The sequence below is a fragment of the Mchenga conophoros genome, linkage group LG20 (genome assembly GCF_057382185.1).
Source record: "Mchenga conophoros isolate Kocher_MC1m ecotype Shallow Benthic linkage group LG20, M_conophoros_male_GT1.1, whole genome shotgun sequence".
Classification (NCBI taxonomy): Eukaryota; Metazoa; Chordata; class Actinopteri; order Cichliformes; family Cichlidae; genus Mchenga; species Mchenga conophoros.
Genome location: NC_140545.1, coordinates 26,832,740 through 26,853,102, shown reverse-complemented (window position 1 = coordinate 26,853,102; position 20,363 = coordinate 26,832,740). Strand labels below are relative to the sequence as shown.

Below are 20,363 nucleotides of genomic sequence, written 5' to 3'. Positions count from 1 at the left end.
TTAAATTGTATTGACAAGAACACGTAAAACCAGAGCCATGATAAAAAATGTTTGCATTTTTTTTTCCTGAATGCTATTGTCAAATTTACATCTAAGGACAGCGCTAGCAAGCACTCTCTGCTTATGACCAAACAAATATAAAATAAAAAACACCCCTTTCCTATTGGTGGAAAAATGTACATCTTATTTGATGCAGAACACCAGATTGTTCTGTAAATAGTTTGAAAGGGCTATAAAAGAACGCCATGGCTGCAAATAGTTGTAAATAACTATTTGCAATAACCGTTGTTTGTTTATAAATTTACAATTTATATTTACATTTCAAGTTGTGATCTGTTAAACATGTTTGTGGTTGTTAGAGTAAAAAATATAACCTTTTCTACTCAGATTTTTTTTTTGTCTGATTTTAGATCAATTATGGTAATTGTGTCAAAATGAAAAACTAACTGTAAATTCAGAAATATGAGGTTGTGCTGAAAAGAATGATACCAAATGACAGCAAAGCAAGATAAATAGTTTTTAAAGGTGATATGCAGAGGTAGGTGGGCCAAAAAAGCCTGGGCCAAGTTTTTGTCCCAGTCCATCCCTGATTGCACACCTTGGTTTCACCCATAAACTGGTACAGGTCTCGAGACATGATCCTCTGCAGAATCATCCTTGCTTCCTCCAGAGGAGAGGGAGTGAATTCATTTGAACAAGAACAAGGGTGGAGTATTCTTTCAATCATTTGATCTGCAGAGTAAACAGACAAAGTTAAGATCAGGTCAATTCAAGTAAACCAAAGAAACATTCACAACTTCATCAGTAATGTCATATAAAGAAAGACACACACAAAATTGATTAACATTAATAAACAAAACAAGCAAGCAAAGCATTAGTAACACTGCAGTATTAAATAAATAAATTTACAGTTTACTATAAACTAGTAGAGACGTATCCGTCATACTGAAGAATCAACCTGACATCATGGCAATTCCTGTAATAGACACGCCAGTCAACAGGTTTTTTTTTTCACGCTGTGCATCTCCAAAGCGTGAAAAAACAACAACAACACAAATGCAGAAGTTGCAGTAAGTTGCAATAAACTGCAGTAACAGCAGAGTGAGATTTTTTTTTTTTCAATTTCAAACCAACATGAAAATAATCATTGGTAAGCATTTAAACAGACGTTAATTCATTTACATACATTTTTACATACATATTATATGTTTTTGTTCACTACCGAATTCTTGAATTATATAAGATTATTGGCAATGCAACGTCTGCATGTGCACTCAGAAAAATTATGGTTCTTAAATGGTTCTTCAGATGTCTTCATGGTTCTTTAAAAAACCATCATACGTCAAAGAACCTTTTTATTTTGTGGATGGTTCTTCAGCTATAACAAATGGTTCTTTAAAGAACAAAAGGTTCTTCATCTTTAGCAATCTAAGTTTGATGGTGTAAATGGCATAAATATTTATTCACTATAATGAGGCTGTGAATTATACTGTGTGTTTTCTTTGTGTGCATGTGTGTGCGAAGGGGGAGGGCGGGATACCTGGCAATTACCCTTTAAGAGAAGATGGTAGGAAACTGAATATTCAAATAAAAGTTAGACATATTTGCAAACAGTAGACAGTCCAGGTACCCACCGGCTCACTCCTGGTGGCTGCTTGTCGGGGCCTGGAGCCTGGGGCTCGCTCAGGCCCTCAGCCTCTGAGCCTGGAGCTCGGTCACTCTGGCACAGCTGGCTGCCGGCGGAGCCACTGCAATTCCCCCTGGCTTCTGTTCCGTGGCTGCTGAGCGACCCCTCATCTGGGGCTCTCCTCAGCTCTTTCAGGGATAGTGGCACAGTTGCCTCTTCGTTGGTCTTCCTTGGTCTCTTGTGTTCTGGGGGTCTCTGGATGTCTGGAGCCTGGATCTCCTCCATAGCTGCTTCATACCTAGGAGGACAGGGCTATGGCCCCCCACAACCTCTAGCAGATCATTACATGAAAGAACCTTTTAAATACAAGCGCGCTCATGCTCACAGGTGTACACACAGGTGCTCACACACACAAACTACACCCTTTTTGGCTGCTACCTCAAAGCACACTGTGCACTGTCGATTTTACGTGCTGCACAGTAATATTTAATATTTACTGTTATATTCACATAGATCATCGCGATGATGTTGTTTATTATATTGCTCTGTTTTTCTTTGCTTGTTTTCTCTTTTTTCTTTCTCAACAGGGTGAACCAGGTGATTGATATATGTATTTTTTGTCAGTTTGTTTTGTTGGTTTTTGGTTTTTGCCCTTTATCACCATCCCTCTTCCCCGTTCTTTTTCTTTCCCTCTTTCTTTCTCCATTTAGTCCATTTGATAAAGGGCATCTTTCTTTGACTATAGAAAACAATTCTGATGGGAAAAGAGCCGAACAGAACCATATATATATATATATATATATATATATATATATATATATATATATATATATATATATATACATACATACATACAGTGGGGCAAAAAAGTTTTTAGTCAGCCACCGATTGTGCAAGTTCCCCCACCTAAAATGATGACAGAGGTCAGTAATTTGCACCAGAGGTACACTTCAACTGTGAGAGACAGAATGTGGAAAAAAAAAAATCCATGAATCCACATGGTAGGATTTGTAAAGAATTTATTCGTAAATCAGGGTGGAAAATAAGTATTTGGTCAAGAACAAAAATACAACTCAATACTTTGTAACATAACCTTTGTTGGCAATAACAGAGGTCAAACGTTTACTATAGGTCTTTACCAGGTTTGCACACACAGTAGCTGGTATTTTGGCCCATTCCTCCATGCAGATCTTCTCGAGAGCAGTGATGTTTTGGGGCTGTCGCCGAGCAACACGGACTTTCAACTCCCGCCACAGATTTTCTATGGGGTTGAGGTCTGGAGACTGGCTAGGCCACTCCAGGACTTTCAAATGCTTCTTACGGAGCCACTCCTTTGTTGCCCGGGCGGTGTGTTTTGGATCATTGTCATGTTGGAAGACCCAGCCTCGTTTCATCTTCAAAGTTCTCACTGATGGAAGGAGGTTTTGGCTCAAAATCTCACGATACATGGCCCCATTCATTCTGTCCTTAACACGGATCAGTCGTCCTGTCCCCTTGGCAGAAAAACAACCCCATAGCATGATGTTTCCACCCCCATGCTTCACAGTAGGTATGGTGTTCTTGGGATGCAACTCAGTATTCTTCGTCCTCCAAACACGACGAGTTGAGTTTATACCAAAAAGTTCTACTTTGGTTTCATCTGACCACATGACATTCTCCCAATCCTCTGCTGTATCATCCATGTGCACTCTGGCAAACTTCAGACGGGCCTGGACATGCACTGGCTTCAGCAGCGGAACACGTCTGGCACTGCGGGATTTGATTCCCTGCCGTTGTAGTGTGTTACTGATGGTGACCTTTGTTACTTTGGTCCCAGCTCTCTGCAGGTCATTCACCAGGTCCCCCCGTGTGGTTCTGGGATCTTTGCTCACCGTTCTCATGATCATTTTGACCTCACGGGATGAGATCTTGCGTGGAGCCCCAGATCGTGGGAGATTATCAGTGGTCTTGTATGTCTTCCATTTTCTATTGATTGCTCCCACAGTTGATTTTTTCACACCAAGCTGCTTGCCTATTGTAGATTCACTCTTCCCAGTCTGGTGCAGGTCTACAATACTTTTCCTGGTGTCCTTCGAAAGCTCTTTCGTCTTGGCCATGGCGGAGTTTGGAGTCTGACTGTTTGAGGCTGTGGACAGGTGTCTTTTATACAGATGATGAGTTCAAACAGGTGCCATTCATACAGGTAACGAGTGGGGGACAGAAAAGCGTCTTACAGAAGACGTTACAGGTCTGTGAGAGCCAGAGATTTTCCTTGTTTGAGGTGACCAAATACTTATTTTCCACCCTAATTTACGAATAAATTCTTTACAAATCCTACCATGTGGATTCATGGATTTTTTTTTTCACATTCTGTCTCTCACAGTTGAAGTGTACCTCTGGTGCAAATTACTGACCTCTGTCATCATTTTAAGTGGGGGAACTTGCACAATCGGTGGCTGACTAAATACTTTTTTGCCCCACTGTATATATATATGTATATGTCAAGGCTTGGAAGACAACAGACCAGGCATGGAAACACGGAGGGTGGGAACACAGACGACGCGACACAGACTGTAAGAAACACAGAGACTAAATACACATGAGGGATGATCAGGGGAAGTGGCCACACATGGGAACGCAGCTGATATACATGAACTTAACGACAGGAGGAGTGAAACTGAATACACTGACATTCAATACAGACTTTCAAAGTAAAACAGGAAACATGGAGATTAGACATGACATGAACTAAACATAACCATGCAGACATGACTCATGACAGATAGACACACGAACCAGGGAGACTCAGTACAGGGGAAGATGACAGAAGCGACAGCATGAACTTGACAACACAAGACACACGGACATAAACACATGAAGGGCAAGGGAGGCTATATACAAGGGTAATGTAATTACAAATGAGATGGAATAACTAAATGAACCTAAACAATCAATAAACATCAAAACAGACTAAACACAAAACACTGGGTCGCACGACCCAGGACCATGACACCACCCCCCCACCAAGGGCTGGCTCCAGACAGCCCTAAACCAAAAGAAACAGACCACCGAGCCCGGGCGGGCGGCGGGGGACCATACATATATATATATATATATATATATATATATATATATATATATATATATATATATATATATAAGGGCAAATATTCTGTGGCCTGGGGTGATTTCTGTTGGAAAAAGTGTCATGTTATCTCATCAATTGCCAGGGAGAGTACACACACACGCACACAGTTTGTAGGTTATTTTGCATGTTGAAAGGGAGCAAATAGGGAAAATGGATTTGAATGTGGAAACATTTACATGTGTACTTTGAAACCCAAATATATAGTCAATACCCAGCATTTTGCATTTAACCAAATAAATGAAAGCGTAAGACACTGAGTTTGTGGAACAACTTTGGATCACAGCCCTACATGATTCTCTGAAATTATTTCCAATGCAAACAAAACTTATTTAGAAATGAATGTGTGTTTCAACATACTTTTTCGGCCCCACACGAAACAAACCAGAAAGCAATTAAAGAAATCAACAAAACAAAATCTAATCAACAAAAAAAGACAAAAGGTGTGTTCAAATAGTTCATTTCTTTCATTACTAAATGAGACAGGTAACCTGTGTGGTAGCCATTGTAAGAGCTGTCTCAATTCTCCAAATAATAAAGAAAGGAGTTTTGGTGCTTCCAGTGGGCCTGTGAGGTCAAATGCACTGCAACTTAAGGAAGAACCCACAAATAGAAAAATGCTGCTTAAGCATATGCATTGTTTGTCCTTTATTTTGACCTGTGTTAAACAACAGGGTAAAAATACCTTGTGTCTAAGAAGCACGTTTTGTAGTACACTGTAAAAAAATATTGTAGAATTTACAGTGAATTACTGGCTGCTGTGGTTGCCAGAATTTCACCGTGGAAAATAAATTGTAAATGTAGAACACAAAATGGTATCCTATTTTGGTAACCTCAAATTTCACATTAAATAATAATATTTTTTTTTACATTAAATGACTAAATTTAAACAAATTCATGTGAAAACAGACATTCCGTTAACCTGATTACAGACTTACTTTGTTAAATATAGTGAACTGTATAAAATAATACGGTATCATACCTAAAAAGTTGATTACGGTAAATTACTGGCAACTGTGGTTGCCAGAATTTCACCGTAGAAAATATTGTGATAATGCAGAATACATAACAGTATACTTGTTGATAAATGTAAAATTCACAGTGAACTTTGGTTTTTGTACAATTATTACATTGAAATAAAAAACTAATATAAAGTAAACCAGTTAAAATACATTTTAATAAGCTTGTTTACCGTCTCCTATTGACAAAGCACAGAAGAGCTGTATAATACAAAACATGCCTTTTTATTCAAAAGTTCATATTTACACAAAATTATTGGCAGCTGTTGCAGCCAGAATGTCGTCTAAAAAAAATTAAGGTCCAACAAATGAGGTAATAAACAGAATAGGGATAACGGGCATAAAACTTATATTCTTTGACTTTTTGTCATAATTTGCTAGAAACATTACTAAAAACCAGTAGAGACAATGATTCAGTTAAACAGTTAACATCCATTTGCTTCCACTTATCCTTTTTCAGGGTCGCGGCACTGGGGTTTTTCCCAGCTTTCATAAGGCGAGAGGCGGGGTACACCCTGGACAAGTCGCCAGTCTGTCACAGGGCTAACACACAACCATTCGCACTCAAATTTACACCTATGGACAATTTGGATTAGTCAATTAACCTATCCTTATGGGCTCAAAATGTGGTCATAAATATTTTGTACTTGTAAAAAAGATTTGTACTTGTAAAAAAGATTTGTGCGTGCATAAAAAAGATTTGTATGTGTAAAAAAGATTTGTGCGTGCGTAAAAAAGATTTGTATGTGTAAAAAAGATTTGTGTGTGGACTTAGAAAAAAAAAAACCTGCAAGTTACAAGTACGAATTTTGACCCTATTTTTCTTCCTTTAAGCTGATTGGTCAATGTCATGTCAATCACAAATTAAACAATCCAATCAGAGAACAGATGGGTTTGGCTGTCGGGGGGATGCTTTACGGACCTTCAGGTCCTGGAAGGGTTGCAGATTGAAGATGGAGGACAGCGGTGCCGCTTCTGCGGCACAGGTAAGCTTTAGTTTATGGTTTACTGGAACAAGCTAATTGTCCAGACATATATTTTTGAATATCATGTTCGTTTACTACACTGTAATTTTTCACGGTGCCAAAAGATAGCTTAAAAAGGGCTCTCAACATTAGCCCTAGTGTTGCATGTGTTTAAATAGTCTCCTGTGTGGCACGGTCTGTCTGCTTAAACATCAGCATCGTGGAGAATTATGTGTTTGGATTTAAGTGTAATCCCGATGAGATGTCGTTTTGGTAATAATTGGAACTGAAATGCTCTGACTTGACCTTAGCACTGGTCCCAGGTCACCCCCGAGTTTGTGTTAGAGTAATACTACAGTAATTACAGTATACAACAACTTTCAGCAGCTACTGAAAGTTAGGGGACCTAGCTTAACTTTCAGTAGCTGCTAACGCATTAACGAGCAAACCGCGCTAACGTGTTATGCTGCGCTAACTTGCTAACGGAAAATCGATTAATGTCATTTTAAGGAGATTACTGCTGACAGCACAAATATATGTGTGTGTATAAAGTATCTGATTTCAGTTTTCTTCTACTACTGTAATTATGGCTTAACAACCTTCCTTGGTGTTCTTTTAAACTCTCACTCATGACTATTAGTTATACTGTTAACTATTTTAATATTAGGTTAATAAGGGAAAAAGGGATATATCGGGAAACCATATGGTATTGTTTAAATGAAGATGCAGATGTTCAATAACATATAAATATATTTTCAACAGGAGCCAAAGACTGCAATAGAGAAGGCTATACTGAATCTTGTGGGAATTCTGTCAACTTCCCAGTCTGATATTAGGAGTAGAACTGCAACCACATCTGTTACTGCGACAGTGCCTCAGCAAACCCCAAGAGTGAGCACCCAAATAGAAATGCAAAGGTAAAAAGAAAAAGAAAATTGCCAGTAATGCTACTCCTTTCTTTTTTTTCGGGGGGGAGGAGTGTTATGGAACAGTAATCTAAGATATTCAGTAAAGTAGAAGCCCAGATAATTAGGTTTGTATTTCAGTTGTTCATATTTTTAATATTATTTTCCCTGTATTCTGGAGAAGACATAAAATCTGTACTGACAAGGATATAATGAATACTGGATTCAAGGAACCCTTTTGGTTTTGAGTTACTCTTTGGTTTTGGTTTAAAAATATAATTCATAGGCTTTAACCTGGCATGCACAAAAGTAAAATGCTGCATCCAGGATTTGTCTCTATTGTGTGTTCAGCTTTTACTCTTACTCTCTTTTATGTAAGTCATCTTTTTATTTAAACAACCTGCTCTGCAAATTACCTATGCTCTTGGATCCTCCTTAAACATCATTATGACATTTCACCTTAACAGTAATGCAGTACTTTTCCAATCAGATGAGTAGTCTTGCTTTAATTTGGAAGAATTTGGCAAAGTGTTTAATGCCTCAAATGTATAATCTTATTTACAGGTCATTTCCAGCAATGTTTCAAAGAAGGCAATCCAAAGGAAAGAGGCCTTTCCCAGCTCCTAGTAATGTCATACATGCAGTTCGCAACCTTCAGTTGCAATTCTCTTTTGCCTGACTCCATGACAAAAACCCCAAAGAATGAAATACGGCTTCTTCAAGCTGGACTTGGAAGGCGAACTCTCACCATAGCTGACAATGCTGATCATGAAGAAGTACTTTTCTCAATTTTAGATGCCTTTATCTTGTCAAAAAAAAATCTAATCTTAAACTTTAAAATTAAAATTGAAAAATGTTACAATTTGATTTGACAAACTAATGATGAGGAAATGTTTGATTTCTTTTAACCCTAATTTAGATTACTGTAGCTCTGCATGAAGAGTATCCGAAGATGAAGGCCCTAACTGGTGGATGGCTCTTGTATAAAGCTGGAGGTAAGTCATTTTAACTCCCCAACTTTGTGTCTGAGTTAATAGAAGACATTTACTTAGAGCCAAAAGCATCCGGATAAGTTTTACAAGAAGCTTTTTTGTCTAATTAAAACATTTCTAACACTTCTTCCGAGAATAACTTATGGAACACTGATATGGCTTTTATTATTTAGTTTTCAAATTTGTAGGCATGGTCTTTTTTTTTTAGATTAACTCACTTTTTTTTGTGCATTGTGATTGAAAAGCTATAAAGGCATAAGATGCACATCAATACACTTCCATTGTTTACAGGTATAAGATCAACAGTACAGCACCACTTAATTAAAAACTTGAATATTCGGAATATATTTATGGATGAAATATTGTTTTGGTCTAGTGATTCATTCAACATTTTAAGCATTGTTTAAAAATGAAAAGCATAGTTTGCTACAAGGTAGTTTTTAAAGACATTGCTATACAAGAGTAGTGTTCCATAATGTTATGGATTTATTTGTACTTTATGATCTCAACTTTTAGAACATTGCTGTATTGCGAATGCATTATTTGGTTTTTGTTCCATATTCTAGGTGGTAGCGGACAGAGAAATCTCTCTCTAGTATCTCAGGGAACACAAGGCTACACAGCCAAGACGCTCAAGATGGCCACCAACAATGGAAAAAATACTCTTTATATTGTCCCTCTCCAAGAAAAAATTGATACTACACCTCTTCCACATGATGCTGCAGAATTCAGCAAAATGCCGAAGTCTCAGTGCAAGACCTGTGGTGTGACTATGCCTCTTCAGCTACTTGTTGGTCATGTAGAAAACTGTGTACAAGTAAGCCAAATTCAACAGTAAAACAAACATTGCTACCACCTTTGCTAAAAACTAAAACTTTTTAAGTTGTATTCTTTTTACTACTTTCAAAATGGAAGGACAGAATATTATGCTTTACCCAAGACTACTTTGGGTGAATTTCCAGAGTCAATGTATGTGCTGAAATCAGTCGTAAGTTTTGCTCTAAATGTCTGTGAAGTTTCTCAGTTATCCCAGTCATTGTAGTCTAAAGAGTTTGCAAAGAAAACATCTGGACTTCTATAAGTTTTCTTGAAGATGTGCCACCTCTCATCTGAGAAGCTTCTTCGTTTCTTTAGAGCATAGGTGTCAAACCCTGTCCCGCAGCCTAATTACATTTGCCCCGCGAAGCCATACCAAATTACTATCAGAGCTGGCCTACTGGTATTATACAGCTAATATATATATTGTTTAGTATTAAGCTTTCCTTGTTTAATATTCCGTTTTTTAGCAAAACGTGTTTGAGTCCATAAGAAAAGATTCATTCTTATATCTGTAGGAACAAATATATTTCAATAAATATTAACGTTAGCCCGCGACTTTGTTCCAGTTTTGAATTTTGGCCCACTGTGTATTTGAGTTTGACACCCCTGCTTTAGAGCAATTGGTGGAGAGTCCAAAACTTTATGCCCTATTGGAGTGTCCCCATGAGGGGCGTTGATCCCCTAGTTTGCTCTAAATGACAAATCGTGAGCAGCATGTAGCTACCTTAAATGTGTAATGTAACATTAGATTCCTTTACCAGGAAGCCGCGTGTGAAAGCATGACTGACCAGGCACATCAGAATGAAGTCCAATTGGAGGTGAGTTCCCAGATATATTTAACATTGTAATATGGACAATACAAAATTCCAAGCAGATCTTTGTTCAACTGTTTCATTATTTGCTAATTACCTGTGGCATTCTGTGCTAGATTTGGACTGTTCATCTTTGCTAGGACTAAAATAAATACACTTTTTAATTGCAATATCCTCTTCAGCCTTCTTGTCCTGTTTGTGGAAATCATTATCCTCCAGATGACTTGGTCTTGCATGCCAGTACATGTGGTGATCGGTAAGTTCATTTTAGTTGGACAACACTAAATAAATGCTATGTGTAGCACATTTATAGTTGCTCTTGCTTCTGTCTTTGCATCATGTCATAGCAGGGGCTCATCCTTATCTAACCTGTTCATCTTCTATGATCATGTTGACCACATGGATGAGCTTTTATCAGTGTTCATCCTGGCATTTTAACAATATACTTTTGCTTCTTTAGAGTGCATTGTTTAGGTGACCTTATCTTTTATTGACAGTATTCCTGCATCCATCTATCGATCGATCGATCTGTTTAAACACTGATGGTTTTTTTTCTTTTGCAACTCTTTGGGTAAAGTGAAGTGGATGACCTGCATCACGCAGCACATGAAGTCAGAGACACACTTCTCAATTTTGCTGCTGAGATGAACACTGACATCCCAGCCAACAATAAGGAAGGTACTTTTCATACCAAATGTCAGAGTATAGTTAAAATTCCAAATTGACGTGCTTACCAGAAAGTGTGCTGGGCCTTAATTTTTTGGCTTACTGGGTTTACAGTACAAAATGTTATTTTTGCATACAATGTACTTTATCTTTTAGTAGAACAGTGGGAAAAGGCCAGTGATCCCCAAGATGCTGCAGTTTTGTTTAAGAGGCATCTCTTAAAGGAAAAGGAGGAGAACCCCAAAATCACAGCTATCATTGACATTCGACAAGATCAAACATCCCAGAGCCGAGAGATCATTGCTTTCTACAAAAGACCACAGATTGATTGGGCAGGACCTTTTTGTTGTTCTTTACAAGGTAATGCTTATGGTGAAGCATAGATTCAGTTAGTTTCTTTAAAGGCTGTTTAACATTCCAACTTGGTAAATGAGAATTTTCCATTAAAGGGTGCTGTAAAGCAGTTTGTAACTTTACTTGTGTTGTTGTTGTTGTCTTTTTCTTTTTCCCAATTTTAAAATAGGTGACACAGCTGTTGGCACTGGGGTCCAGAGACATTTTTTCAGCATGGCAATGCTAAAGTTGCAACATGGCTTTAACATCCATAGCGGTATGTTTCTATATCCTTTTCTTAATTAATGTGAGATGAGTTTTTAAAATAATACATCGAGAAATTTACTCCAGAAATTTAAAAAAGAAAAAAGATTGAAGTATTTGCATCATGTTTGACCACTTCATTAATCAACTACTTACGTCAATAGATAACGCTATACCTTTTTTATTTTTCTTGTACTGTTCTTCTCCAGGTGCAGCCAACATGACCCTTCTCTTTGAGGGACAAGAGAACCATCTAGTGCCTTCTACTTCTCAGATTTTGGCAGACAGTGACTTATTTGTGGTAGCAGGCAGAATGATTGGGCATTCATTTTTGAACGATGGGCCACGATTGCATGGCCTCAGCAAGGCTATTATTCACATGTTGGTCCATGCTGATAGAGACACTGTCACTGTCCAGCTCGATGATGTGCCAGACCTAGATATTCGTTCTACAATTTGCATGGTGAATACTAATTTACTTCAAGCCTTTGTGAAATCATAATTTAAATTAACTCATTATTTTTATATACGTGTAAATACCCCCCCCCAAGAAAATGCAGATTTTTTATGCAATATATTTGCAACATACTAAAATGGAATTTTTTTTCCTCTATAAGCTTGATGGTAATAAACACCTCACTGAGCAGCAGAAGGATGACATTAACAATTTGGCCATTTCCTGGGACTTGCCACCCATTAGTGCAGAAAACCGCAGATGGCTGTTCCAACAGCTTCTCCATCATGCAGTAAGATTGCCCTTTAAAAAAATTTTTTAGATTGTCATCACCTAAGCAAATGTCATGTGGTTATTTTTAATTATTGTTTTAGGTGATAGGCCGAACTAAAAGGCAGACAAAACACAAGGTCTGAAGGACACCGGATTGTTGACTATGCTTCAACAAAGACCTGACACAGCCTCAGTGGTCTTTCCCCAGCATGAAGACAGCATTCTTACTGCACAGGTATTTCAATGCATTTCTAATATGCCTGAAGGAAACGGTTTCCAGGGCCTAATCCGTGGATCGACTTCCTTCGAGGCGTGGACGTCTATCAGCAGAGAATGTACCTTCACCTATCAGCAGAGAATGTCCCTTAGTCTGTAACACAGTCAAATAAATTCTCAAGTAACATTCAAGCATGCCATTCAGCGTGTTAGTACGAGCTCGGGAGCAGCTTGGGAGAACAAGAAAACAGAGACTGCTTTAGATTGTCTTCCCAAAGTGACTCAACTTTATTCACAAGTAGAACAGTTTATATAGAGGGTAAAATTCATGAGACAGCAGATTATCAGTTTAAACCAGTACAGACCAAGATAAGGCAGCGTCTTCCTGCCCTTGGGTGAAGAAGCATCCTTTGTGTAGTTTATTAGTTCAGATACAATTGTGATTATCTCAGCGACATATTTTCAAGGCACAAAACAAAGAGTTCTTACATTAGTGAAATCTGAAACAAACCATTTGGCCTACAACAGGCGTCTCCTAAAAGATTAAGAAACTAATGTAGCTGAGGGAGTGATCTCTGTGGTATTTCAACCTTGTACCAGCCTGTGATTCTCACACATCAACTCTTGGGTCAAAGAGAAAAATAACTAAAACAAAGGGGCCTTATTGAATGACAGAGTTTTCCTGCATAATGTCACTATAAAACAATATCCAGTAAATGCTCCCATGGTACTAAAATACCTAACAATGCCGACTACAGTGACAAGGCTAGATGGCATGACAGTTAATGCTGCTTTTAGGGGAGGCTGTAGCTCAGGAGGGAGAGCAGGTCATCTACTGATCAGCAGTTTGTTAAGATCCCTGGCTCCCCGCTCTGTATGAATTTTTGGTAGGAAGTACAGAAAATAACAATGTGATTGTGACAATGATAATTGTTGTAGAAAAAACTTTGAAGGGTCTGGGAGAGTAGAAAATTAAGAATCAGTCCTTTTACCATTATACTTTAAGTGAGACAAAATGATTGATTGATAATACTTTATTCATCATGAGGAAAATTCTTTTAAAGGATGCCAGATAATCCAGTGCCATCATGAGCACCCCCTAGAATACACCATATATAAATGCCAAGTGTCGGAAAAAAGTCCCTTCGCAAATTTAACATGTAAAAAAACTGTATTTAAGGCAGTTGCATTCTTAAGTGTGTCTCTGAAATCTCATTTTAGGCTGTTCTTAGCCACATTGTTTGGCCAGGAGATGAGGGCGATGATGAAGACGATGATGATCCACCTTACCCACAAAGCATCCAAATGCAAACAGTGGGATTTCTGAAGACCTACATTGAAACAGGCGAGTGTAATTGCATTGTGATTCAAAATTTGAATCTAATTTAATTTCTAATGCATTGATTATTTTTACAGCCACTCCATTCCAGCTCAGCCAGCTGATGAGGTTTTGGGTCGGGTGGGAAATTCCGACTGGTACCATGAAGGTTGAAGTAGTCGAAGCAGACTACCTCATATCCTCTACATGTTTTGGAACGTTGCGTGTGCCTGGGCACTTCCACGAGTACAATGTCTTTTCCAAACATGTTGATGATTGCATTGCAACTTGTGCCACAGGTTTCGGCCTTATTTAAAAGCAATTTGTAGACACTGGATGTCGAATAAACTTGCTAAACCATGCTTGAAAAATGTTTTACATAGCCAAAAGTTTCACTGTTACTTAGGCTTATTGATTTTTTGTGAATATTGTTATGCGAGTTTAAATATAAAAATTAAAGTTACAGTTCCCACCATTAACATTTATATTTGAAGTTAAGGAACTAATGATTGTGTTATTTAGGTTTCAGTCATTGTCATGCATCCGATTCACATCATCTCTTTGTTTGAAGCAGTTTCCTGGATTACACGAAGTGAAAAAAAAGTAGATTAATACCAAAGCTGTATTAAATGTTACACACAGTCCAATGATGTTGAATATAATGTTAATAAAAATCTGCCACACTGTCAGCTGTGGTCAAGCTATTTAATTACCGCATGCAGGACAGCTAACACACATCAAAACATTACAGTTCTACAGTCATGAGAGTTTTTGTCACTTTCAAGCTGTTACCAATAAAGTAAAGTTTTGGGCAACGAAAATTGGATGATAATTTTCCGGATTATTTTTGAGGTTGTTTGAAATCATTTTGTAAATCAAAGGAAATATGCTTGAACACCCCAAATTGAAATCCAGAAGTTGTTAAGGACATGGATTTGGAGCAGCAGTTATTGGACTTAAATACAAGTTACATTCTAGACTCCATCACAGTTAAGAAAAAGAATTCTTGTCAGACTGTAAATAAAGTATATTAATTGAATCTTGCCTTTAAAATTAAATAAAAATATAAATCATATAAATCAGCAAGAATAGGCATGATGGCACCTAAACAAAATTTTATTGAAGCTATTATTAAACAAAGGACTTACATGAGAACAGAAAGCATTTATCATGTTACCTTTGCATTAACTGACAGATTATCAGGAAAATATGGTTTAGTAAACTCATCAAACACAAAATGCATTAACATTAAAAACTGAAAATAAATATTGATGCAGACTTTTAGTAACTGTCCTCGGATACAAAAACTGATAATTCAACATAATGTAAACATCTGTTAGGGCATATTATTTTCAACTATCACTCTAGATAAAGCTATAAATCCTGCCTGTTCTCAAGAATGCCTTCCACATACTGGAGAAGGGAACTGTAAATGTCAGCCCCATAGGACATAGAGGGTTCCATGGGATTGAAAAGGTGTCTCACTCTTTCCAAATCCTCACTGTCAAGTGGAGACACAAGTTCTGGAAGGTGAATACCAGTTTGGTCCAAGTCTGCAATGTCCACATCTGGATACTCTGCCTGAAATTAGACGCCATCAATTCAGGAAGTCTTTAAAATACATGCTTTATTAATTTTGTCAATGATATACATTTTTTTTTTCAAAAAAGCAATTTGAATAATTTAGAGATGTGTAATCATACCACAATACTTTCAGGAGGATTGACTGGATTCTGAGTCTTTCCAATCTCCCATAGTTGGTTTGGGGTGTAGTTCCGCTCTGTCCTAAGAGAGTGATTGTTCCAGCCTTCAATAAACGTCTCCAAATCTGCTTGGATTCGTGGCAAAAACACATACTGTGCACAAAAAAGGTCAGTACAGTTTGTTGGATCCAAGAGTCTGTCTTCCTCAAGTCTGTGAAGAAGATCGTATGTTGGTGACAACATTCCAAACGTCTCGCCACAGGCGCTCTATCCTTTAAAACAAAACAAAAATTTTAAACGTAATTTTGTTAATAACACATTCAATAATTAACGCCAGAATACTACACCTGGCAATCAAAAATATGTTTTTGTTGTAAATTAGGAATACCTTTGGTTATGCACGCTTTTGCCAGACATAAAGCTTCCTCTACCACAGCCCCGAACTTCAAACATGTATCGAGCAATGTCAACATTCTCAACTCCTTGGTCTCCCCTCACTCTAGAAATATGAAAAACAAAGGACACAGAAATTACAGAGTATCACAGTTTAGCAATATTTTAAAGTTAATCATTTAAAGAAAAATGTGAATGTTTTACATTCAACTGTATAATATTTTTAGGGCTCTTTGAGCTCTTATGCAGAGCTATATTTGTAAATATTTTCCCCAAAAGTACAATACACAACTAGCAATGTTAACTTGCAAAGTCAGTGAAATGGTTGTTCTGTCACAGTCTGGCTGAGCAGCTGACTATGTGAAGTATTAATATTTGACCCAAGTGCAGACAAAAATGGAATGTGGTACAAAACTTGAATGTTAACAGAAAGCAAGCCGTTTCTTAAGGCTGGTAAAAACTATACAAAATAAAAGGCAGAGATGAAGCTAAACTGGGCAGACTAAAGATAAACATAAAAACCAAAACATGAAACTCGCCGTGGATACAAAGATACCTGAAACCCGGAGCGTAGAAGCAGAGACGCATGGAAACATGGCACAAACGACAACAGACAACATGACAAAGAATGAACAGAAACACACAGACTAAATACACACAAGTGTGATTAGAGAAAATGAAAACACATGGGAAACAGCTGACACTGATTTGACATATTCGTCCATATTTATCTGATCTTCTACATTTGTACTACATTTGTACTCGCCCCCTCATACACTTCGCTCTTTTTCAGCTTCCCTTCTGTCTGTTCCACATGCTTGCCTAACTACAATGGGACTCAGAGCCTTTAGTTGTTCTGCCCCAAGACTTTGGATGTACCAGATCTCCGGACCACAAACTCTTTCACCACTTTTAAGTCACGTCTCAAAACCCATCTATTCAGAATTGCATACACCTGATTCTGTATTAGTCCATTTTAACTTGATTAGCTTTTATACTGTCATGCTTGCTTTTCTCTTCTTTAACTTATGTCTACATTTTATTTGCAATGTTTCAATATATTGTATTGTTGCTATTGTAAGATAACCTTAAGGTGTTATAAAACGTGTTATTATTATTATTATTATTATTATTGTAGTATTTCTCTGAAAATATAATACAAATGATAGGAAAATTCAATCATTTCCAGACAGCAAGCATGTGTGTCAGGCATGAATGTGTATTCAAAATATAAGTGAGACTGATTTAAGCCTCTATGCTCTAATGTGAACAGCAAGTTTTTGCATTATACCTCAATGGAAATCCATGCTTCTGTACAGCCTCAAGGAAGAACGTCAGTGCTGTAGAAGCCTTGTTGTTGTTAGCTGCTTTCAAGTACAAGATCTGAAAATAAAGAGACATTATGGAAGTACTAGTACTAGCATCACATTTTCTGCTATTTTAGTGAAGAATGCAAACCTTCCTTGAGAAGCCATCAACACCACCAAACATCACAAGTCCATATCTGTAAAGAGACAAAGACACAGCCCCTAAGACTTCAGCCACTGAGTATAATTAATTAATTGCATTTTTCACCAATAATCAAATATGATATATAAACACTAAATAAAAAAATAAAAAAAAAATATATATATATATATATATATATATATATATATATATATATATATATATATATATATATAAATAAAACTGCTAACTTGGCGGTAAAGTGATGGCGTAATGTAAAATACAGTGTTTGCATATGCATGAATGAGTTAAATAGTAATGGGCCCAAATGTGCCCTATGACTATTGAGTTATGTTAAACTTACCTAATTAACTTATGGTTGGTGTCAATGTGGAGCAGTGACAGAGAGGACCAGGAACACTGTATGTCCTTCTGACAACACATCCAAGATTTGCCATCCTTTCAAGGATTCCAGCGCTGTCAACACGACGCATGGAATCCCATACTCTGTTCCACTGCACCCTGTGGCCCAGTGCCCTGAGGCATCCTTTAACCATTCTGTAGCCTAAAAAGACATTCCATAGTGAAAGAATCACAACTGCACATTGGAAGGCACTTATAGTACAGTAAATCAAACTACTAACTAATCATGACATTCAGCTAGTGTTATTCATGTAAATATGAACGGTTGCTAGCAAGAAAAATAAAATAGCCTTATTACAAGCATTATTTTTCACATGAATAACTAACCCAGATTTTTTGATTCCTGTTTTATGGCTGCAATTAAGTTGTCAATTTCATCATCTGATAGTGAGCTGTAGGTTGCCGTTATTGAGAGGCCCCACTCTTCCATTCTTCGTCGGACTGTTTTCTGCGATATGCCCAAAAGCTTGGAGATACAAGGAACGGAGAGGTCCATCTTTATTAGATCTTTGAGGTGGTCTTTGGAAACATAGAGCTTTGGCCTCCCCCGTTCACCAGCTGAGCTGTCAACAACAATGGCAGACCTTCTTGTATCCATATCGGAATGGATGAGGCAGATGAGGTGGTGAAGAGCTTCAACCACCTAAAAAATGGTTGCATTAAAATATTTAGTTGGATGAAATCCTGGAATTCAGTTTTACCATCTTACTATCATTATTCTTATCCCCAATCTTTATATTGAAACACAGAACAAAATTTCATCTTGGATTTAACAAAGCAATGGATGACAGGTGTATTTGTATAGCATAATTACTACACTGTAAAATTAACATTATAAGATACATAAGAATGGCATATATCGAAACGATTTTTAAAGGTAACCAAAACTAAATCAAATAAACCTACCACTGATGGAACATTAATATGAGCAGAAAGAACAGACTAGAGTTGATGCGTTCACGCAGAGGAACTCAATATGATCAAGGTCCAAGGGCTGCTGTTGGTAGGACTGCACCAGCCTATTTTGAAGGTTTTGGAAAACATGTCTTCCTAAAGCCACCTGAAAGAAGAAAAAATTTATTCAATTACTAATATCATATGAAGTGCATTGAAGGAACAATGAAATGTCAAACTGCGTAAAACTCAATAAAACAAAATAATATTCTCATGAAATCTTTTTATTTTGATTAACTTTGTAATACAGTAAAGAAACTGAATTGCATTAAAAATTATTTTTAAATATGTTTTATCCTGTGCCACCTTGCTGTATTCAAAAAATTCAAACAACTTTACTTTAATAATGAAAAAAATGAACCCACCAAAGAGTCACAGGAACATCCCAGGTTCTCTGTTCTGGAGGGAGATCGACCAAGGTCCACTTGATTTATAGTCACCTGTTAAGTAAAACAATCAGGCAATTTTCAAAGATTTACACGTTTCTCTATGGATGTATCATACACTCTACTATTTCTCTCTCTGAAGTACCCTGTGGATGTTCCCATGATGACACAGATGACCCACAAATTTAGTATAGCACACTTCAAAACACATAACCCGATGCAGAAAGACTTTAAAAGTCCCTAAACACATGTGACATCTGTTAGGGTTGAAAATTTACTTTACAAAATTATTAAGTAAGGCTGTTTCATTTTTTTTTTTTAAGATGTACACAACGCAAATGTGCTCATAAGCATGTTGGCACTCCATGTTTGAAGGTTGAGAATGTCATTCAGCGCTGTATTCGAAATATTGCAGGTACACATAGAGTGCAGAGGGGTTTTTTGCAGTATGCTTACAAACACACGATAATGGTTAGATTAGTCTCTGGGTTAGGGAGGCTGAACAAGATGCCGTGAACTGGGCCTTAGAATCAGCATCTGTTTTTATTGTCACAGTATATAAGCTGTAAAGCCCGTTTCAGCATTATCCTTTTTGGGAAGCTGGTTCACACAAAAGGCTGGCACTATAAACTTGTAATTTCAACTGCTGAAGCAAGTTGAAATTACAATCTTTTTAAATCATTTTCTCCTGAATTCCTTCTTAAATTTTTGAACAGGACACATCCAGCAAAGCAAATATCAACAGACATTAGCTTACTGACACCAGACAGACACTGCACTACAGTTAACTACAGAAGCATTCTTGGTCAATCTGGTACTGTATAACAGAGTACTTCTCAATGTCACTGCCTATAAGCTGTCATAAATCCCAAAATGCTCACTGAGGAAGCTTGTTAAGCCATAATTACAGTAGTAGAAGAAAACTGAAATCAGATACTTTATACACACACATATATTTGTGCTGTCAGCAGTAATCTCCTTAAAATGACATTAATCGATTTTCCGTTAGCAAGTTAGCGCAGCATAACACGTTAGCGCGGTTTGCTCGTTAATGCGTTAGCAGCTACTGAAAGTTAAGCTAGGTCCCCTAACTTTCAGTAGCTGCTGAAAGTTGTTGTATACTGTAATTACTGTAGTATTACTCTAACACAAACTCGGGGGTGACCTGGGACCAGTGCTAAGGTCAAGTCAGAGCATTTCAGTTCCAATTATTACCAAAACGACATCTCATCGGGATTACACTTAAATCCAAACACATAATTCTCCAC

The 20,363-nt window shown here is 37.4% G+C and overlaps 2 pseudogenes; one reads left to right on the top strand and one right to left on the bottom strand.

Annotated features, from left to right (window-relative positions):
- The first annotated feature begins 11,231 nt into the window (after positions 1–11,231).
- On the top strand, positions 11,232–13,961 carry LOC146550967 (uncharacterized; annotated as a pseudogene).
- Positions 13,962–15,161: 1,200 nt separating this feature from the next.
- LOC146550966 (uncharacterized) lies at positions 15,162–18,680 on the bottom strand (annotated as a pseudogene).
- Between the last annotated feature and the right edge of the window lie 1,683 nt (positions 18,681–20,363).